General features: G+C 37.9%; 1 long non-coding RNA gene across 2 annotated transcripts; it reads left to right on the top strand.

Annotated features, from left to right (window-relative positions):
• Window positions 1-2,377: 2,377 nt before the first annotated feature.
• Window positions 2,378-3,585, top strand: LOC132151321 (uncharacterized). 2 transcript variants are annotated; one of them, XR_009436378.1, is made up of 3 exons: window positions 2,378-2,552; window positions 2,971-3,116; window positions 3,223-3,585. It is a non-coding gene; the product is annotated as an uncharacterized LOC132151321 (long non-coding RNA). The 2 variants fall into 2 exon arrangements; XR_009436377.1 differs by having other exon boundaries at window positions 2,898-3,116.
• Window positions 3,586-7,141: the final 3,556 nt, after the last annotated feature.

The following is a 7,141-nucleotide window of genomic DNA, read 5'->3' as shown; positions in this document are numbered from 1 at the left end:
AATTTATTCTTTTCTTTAAAAGAGTTAAAAGATGCAATTATTTCTGGGGCAAATTCTACCCCAGGGAGAGATAGGCTGTCTTATGAGTTATTCAAATATCTGGATAATTTTGTACTTGAAGAAATCTTAGCTTTGTTTAATGCTGTGTGGGCAGAAGGTCATTTACCAAAGGAGTGGAAACATGCAGTTGTGGTCCCTGTCTTGAAACCAGGGAAAGAGGCATCTGACCCTAATTCATACCGTCCTATAGCACTCACAGCAGTGACCTGTAAGATTATGTAAGATTATGGAGAGGATGGTTACTAACAGATTAGTATATTTTTTAGAAATTTAAAAGCAGGAAAATCAAAAGCTTGTCCTGACATTGTAAATGATATTTTGATTGTGTTATTTAGAATTAGATTTGTCTTCAACATCAGGTTTTGCTGGGTTCCCGGACATGCTGGGGTGAGGGGGAATGAGCGGGTGGATAAAATTACAAAGGAGAGCTTAGGATGAGAAGTAGATGTTCATGTATTATTAGGAAGAGTGGAACTGAGGGAATGAATTAAAGAGGGCTTAATAAATGAATAGCAGAGAGGGTGGGAAAAGGAAATTAGGGGTAGGCACTACTTTTCCATACAACATATAGTAAAGAAAAGATGTTCATGTATCATTTTGCCCCGCAGGGATTCAGTTAAAATGTGTAGATTGAGGTTGGGGCACTGTGCATTAAATTATTCTTTGTGGATTGTAGGAAAGCATGTTTCTGGATTGTGTGAATGTGGGAGTCTTGAGACGGTAGGGCATGTTTTCATAAAATGCAGAAAGTATAGGGCAGAAAGAAATATATTAATTTTTAAACTAGCAGGACTTGGAGTTGAGGCTTTTTGTCTTTTATCTTTGTTTGGTCACAGTAATGAGCATAAAATGATCTCCAAGGCAGTTCTTCAGTTCTTGCATGATACAGGACTGTATGAAAGAAGTTAGGTCAAACTTTGACCTGTGGAGGGCAGTAATACGCTCAGCAGCATCTAAACTGCCGGAGTTAAACCACCGTTAAACCACACATTAAACAACCGTTGCGCTGCTATAATTGTCAGATGTTTGGGTATGTTGCTGGGTCATGTTGGGGGAAAAGAAAGTGTGCAAAGTGTGGTGGAGATAATATAATACAAAATTGTAAGTCAGAGACTCCTAAGTGCCCTAACTGTGATGGGATTCATGCAGCAGGGTTTCACGGTTGTGTGCACTTTGTTCAAGCTAGGCGGTTGCAGGTTGTGAGGGATCAGAACAAGGTAAGGTGCAGAGACGGTTCAAAGAGTGGCTAGAGTGGAAATCGAAGTTCTGGTGAAAGAGAGGTGCTAGGAAGCCAGGTTCCTATGTCAAATCTTCTACAAGAAGAAGAAGAAGAAGATCACCCGCTGATTTTCCAGGGGGGCAGGGTTTCATATTTTTTTGAAGCACCCCTGGGCGCCGCCATTGGCTAGCGGACCCCCACCTGCTGTTAGCATTCCATTGACTCCCATTCATTTTGGCATCACTTTGACAGTGAATAACTTTACATCTGAGGCGTTTAAAGACTCCATTTGTCCATTCATTATTTCTAAAGAAACACGAAAATGTATAAAAGGCCCCATTACCTTGTATCTTACGTTGTGGCCCCGTAGAAGCAGTGTTTGTAAAAATAGGCTAACGATTGCGTCATAACCTGCGACTCTCTGTCGCACAGTAGAGAAATTACCGTATGGACAGGAGTAGAAGCTCGCAGACAATCTTTTACTGTTTATGAGGATATTGGGTTGGGGGTCATGGAGGCGTGAAGTCAAGGGAGAAGCCCATAAAACCAACGGGACACAATTATTCAACAACATCTGCAAGATTCGGTGGGTGATTCAGATTTCTCTTGGCACAGCGATTAGAAGACTTACAATTGTCAGACAGGTTGCTCACTTGACATTTACGTCATCAAGCTCAGTTTGAGTCGACCCTCAGGAAGTGTGTGCTTCTAATTGACTTCACTTGTCTCCATTGAATCCAATGGGGTCGCTGTGTCCATTTCTTTTACTGTCTATGGATTTTCTCCGATCACAGATATAACAGTTACCTGTCGTGAGCTTGTGAGGCCAGGACCCGACAGGCTTGCAGACCTCTGCTCTCCATCCTCGTGACTATTAAGACGTTATCTCTGGTTAAATGTTATAATGCTTCGATAGCACTTCATACTATTCATAAATTTTTTTTTTAAATATTAGAGTTCAGAGTACCCAGGTGTTCCTGTTCTCAATGAGTCTTTACAACACCCTGCAAAGTAAAACACTGGCAAGAAGAGCGTTTAAAGCCTACCGCTTTATCATGTGGTGTTTGCTTTGACCATTCGAGGGCGCTGGTTGCTTTAACAGTTTCAACTCGTTTTACCTTAATTGTTTCACTCAAAGTCAGTACTTGCTCGCGGTTGTTTTACCTCCGTTTAAACTGGACCACATTAAACGGCCGCCGCAAGAGAATCGTCTTCATTCGCCATCGTATCACTGATTACGAGCAATAGTTTTGAGGGAAAAGAGGTCGCCGCCGTGAGTTTAAATATCTGATTACTTAACAAGTTTGTTAATGATGACAAAACGTTTAGACAATGACAGATTGTCATACACTATCACAGTAACGTACAAGGGAGACAGGGATGTTTGGCACAGGGATAACAACTAATTAATGTCAAATGATGCAGGAAACGTCAACAAAACCCTGTCCAAAAAACAAACAAGAAAAAAATATTCTACGCCATAATTAGACAATTTTGAAAAATAAAAAACGAGTTAAATCAGTTGCAGTTGGGATAGTCACGATGACAATTTGAAATTAATGTCTTGTTTGCCTTTCACGCATTTTTAACATTTAACATTTCAACACATTTAACATAGGCTTAGCAACCGGAGGAAGAACATATCTCAGTTTCCTTTGAAGAGGTCAAAAATAAGAAATGCACCCAAACAGATGGAGACCAAAAAAAGTAAAAAGAAAATTCCCTCGGATGGGTAACCACAGCATCAAACCACAGCCCCCTGGTGAGGAAGAGGACTGGGAAAAGGAGTTAGAGGAGATTTCACAATGCATTGAAGAGCAGAAACAGCCTCCTTATGGTAATTTAATTCACAAATAAGGTTTTATTGAATCTCTGTTCCTTAAAAATAAGTTATAATAAACAATTTCTGTTGATCGACATTCATATCTGTATTTCAACCACAGATCCTGGAGATGATTTGACTACTGAAGTAAGGGAGATGTTTCATTGTAACATCCAGAAGGGCCCAAGTTCAAACCAGGGACACTACAGCCCAGCAATTCACCACATTCAACCTGTGAAATGGGTCTGGTTTATTTATGCTGTAGTGGACGACCTGTTTGCTGATGCCGAAGAATAAGGCTGTTGGTACCTTGTATCTTCTTCCTTACAGAACAAATATTTCACATTTGTTTATAATCTACTCAGCTCAGGCTAATGTTTTAAGTAGTACTTTTGTTGTTTTTAGTATCTGATGTTAATTTATAGAATTTTTTTTTCCGCCAGTTTAAACCAATTTATGTTTTAATCTCTGTCTAAACAATTTTTAATTTGATTACGGTTTCTGTATAAAAAACTGTATTACAATCTTACTTTGTATTAAAACAAAGTGATGGGAAGGAATTGTGTTCTTGTGTTGACTTAAGGCACAGTAAAAGATTTTTGGAATTTAACTAAAAATGATCACGTGTCATTTCACATGAGTTTACACTGGGTGGCAGTATAGGCTCAGTCTTCAGGAAATCCTTTGCCTTGTCCAAATATCCACACTTGCGCTTTTTGCACTTGATCACTTGACTACTCAAGTTACGTATTTCCTGTATTTGGCTCAAGTGAGCATAAAGACCACAAGTGTGTGTACAACTTTTCATTACCTGATGGGACACCCTTTCATTTCTGGTGCTTCTAAATAAGCGATAAAAAATATAATAGGATTAATGTATTCAGTTTTGTGAACTATCTGTGATCAAATAAACATAGCTTGGTTGAGCTTCTTTCAAAAACTATACTTATATATATATATATCTTACTGACCCCAAACCTTTAGTGTAATGTATGTGTAAATAAACTTATATAAAGACTATAAAAAATATAAAGAATAATTAGAAATTAGAATCATGCAAATTATATAAAGATTTTAAAATATTATTTCAGAGTATTTGTATCAATAGATTTAACCCCATTGACCTTAAAAAAAAGAAGACATCTGTGATGAATATCAATATGGTGGGCCTCAGTGTTTGGTCAAAAAAAAAAAAAAAAACCTCACCACATCCTGCCTAAAGACAGCAAATCTTTCTGACATTTAACCATCAACCGGGACAGCCTCTATATTGTCTTGTTCATTTTTGGTCCATTATGACTGTGAAGATCAGACAGTAGTATGGAACAAGTAGTCAGAAACTCTATTATTTTTAATCAAGGAAAGTTTTTTATTAAAGAAGACTTACATTTTGTACAATGTTTTTATCTTACTCTCATATCTTACTGGGATTTAGTGCAGCTGGCATTTTGGGCAAAAGTGCAACAAATACTTAATGTCTGAAACATTTAGGGTGTGATGTTTAGAAATACATGGCAAGTCTAAAGGCATGTTTATTGGTACAATAGGTTATTTCCTAACTCAATTGGACCATAAAATGGTGCAATGCTGTTCTTTTGTGAAAAGTGATGGCCTTCCAAGTAGGCCAGCCAGCCTTTTGCACAGTCATGATGGTGCATGTTTCAGATTAAATGCAGTTTCTATCTTATAGGAATGGATGGTTTGAAGTACTTCTACTTATGGGCTTTTTCAAGAGCCTTGTGTGACTTAGATATCTAATTAAACACCCTTTTATCAGAATCCTAGTTGTTGGCAGGTTAACTGTAGTTCACACGCAGACCCAACAGAGGGTGGTGTTCTACAGGTCTGTGCCCCTGAGATGTTGAGATGCAGAGTTTGTCTGCTCAGGGAGCTGTGACGCTTGTCTCTATCACTGTCTAGACCAGCACCAGGCAGCTGTCTGGGTCAAGCTATAGACTACTGTTACTCATGACTGTATGGTGTGTGAAAAAGATGCTGAAGTGTGAAGAATGTAATACTGCATACTGCTCATTATAATGTTATTTATTTATTTATTTTTATATATAATCATAGGCAACGATTTCTTTTTCATGCTGGCTTACATCCTTAACTGTGTCATCCAGTATATCCATGACTGCTGTCCAGGGCACTTAATGTAGATGTTCTCAGAATCTAATGATCTGGAAGGTCAAGAGGTCACCCACTGCAGAAGGCTGGCTTTGATCACCAGGAATAAACCCACATCCTCATTTCTATAATCACTTAGACCTCTGATAAGGGCATTTCCACCCACAGACACCTTAAGGAATAGTTCATCCAAAAATGAAAATTCGAAAAAAATGTACTCACCCTCAGGGCATGCAAGATGAGTTTGCTTCTTCAGTGAAACAGATCTGGAGAAATTTAGCATTACATTACCTCTGCAGTGAATTGGTGCCGTCGGAATGAGAGAGTTCAAACCGCTGATAAAAGCATCTCAATCACTCACAAGTAACTGACATGACTCCAGTCCATCAATTAAATTCTTGTGAAAACTGTATGGTTGTAAAAAACAAATCTAGCATTAAGATACTATTCAGTTTAAACAGTAGCTTCGGGGCTAAAAGTTATTTCTTCTGTAAAAAAAATAATAAATACTTGTCTCATCTGGACCAGGACAGAAATATGCACAAATCAGTTATGAATATATGTAGGTGGATATTGATATGAGAGGTCAACAGGGGATGGACTTTTTCACTGTAGGAAGCATTATTACATGGACTCAGAAGCATATCTTGTATTGTGAAGTGGCTGTTTAAAGTTAAAATGCCTTGATGGATTTTTTTCTAACAGTGATGTAATGCTAAATTTCTTTAAATCTGTTACTATGAAGAAACAAACTCATCTACATCTTGGATGGCCTGAGGGTGAGTAAATCTTTGGGAAATGTTTAATTTTGGGTGAACCATTCCTTTAAGGACAGGAAGAGTTTATTTAAGAATGCCCTCTTGTTTTAAGAATGTACTTCAGTCATAAATCTTTGTGTCAGTACTAGGGCTGATACGTTCTTTTTTTCTTTCTTTTTTTTTCTTTCAGTGACTATGTCATTGAATTCCTCTAGGAATATTACTTTAGTGACAAAGTATAGCAGGTAGTCAGGTTCTAGTTCCCTTTTACTGATATCATCAGTCCCTATGTCTTTTTATGATTCTAAGCAGGATTCCGTTCTGTAATCACATGACATTGTCTGCTCTCTGCATTCTGTCTTCCTGATTTCAACAATAAATGTCCATGGTCTGTCTCTGGCACACTTTTTGGCCTTGGCAACCCATGGCAAGGTCAGTCCTTCCAATGCAGTGCTGAAAGGTGTGGGCAACCTCCTACATTCACACAAAACAAAAGCAATCATTGGGTGTGTACATGTATTAAAATGAAATTGACAAAAAGCGAAGAAGAAAAGTTCAAGGGGAGGTGGGTGTACACATGTGAGAAAGAGAAATATATTGAACAACATCAAATCACTATTTCAGTTGACTACAGTGTTAAAACAACAACCACAAAAAAACAAAAACTCTCATCAAAGAGCATCTCATCAAAAAAAAAAAAAAACAACTTGACCCCAAAGATCTAGTTAATTATAGACCAATCTCGAATCTCCCTTTTCTGTCCAAGATACTAAAAAAAGGTGGTATCCTCACAATTATATTCCTTCCTAGAGAAAAATGGTATATGTGAGGATTTCCAGTCAGGATTTAGACCGTATCATAGTACTGAGACTGCTTTCCTTAGAGTTACAAATCTGCTCTTTTCATCTGATCGTGGTTGTATCTTTCTATTAATGCTATTGGATCTTAGTGCTGCATTCAACTCTATTGACCACAACATTCTTTTGCATAGACTAGAACACTTTGTTGGCATTAATGGAAGTGCATTAGCATAGTTTAAATCGTACTTATATGACTGCCATCAATTCATAGCAGTGAATGAAGAGGTATCATATCGATCACAAGTGCAGTATGGAGTACCTTGGGAGATATCATCAGGAAACATGGTGTTAGCTT

Source organism: Carassius carassius, chromosome 10 (genome assembly GCF_963082965.1).
Source record: "Carassius carassius chromosome 10, fCarCar2.1, whole genome shotgun sequence".
NCBI classification, from domain to species: Eukaryota; Metazoa; Chordata; class Actinopteri; order Cypriniformes; family Cyprinidae; genus Carassius; species Carassius carassius.
Note: the sequence above shows the minus strand (reverse complement) of the source record. Positions and strands in the feature narration are given on the sequence as shown.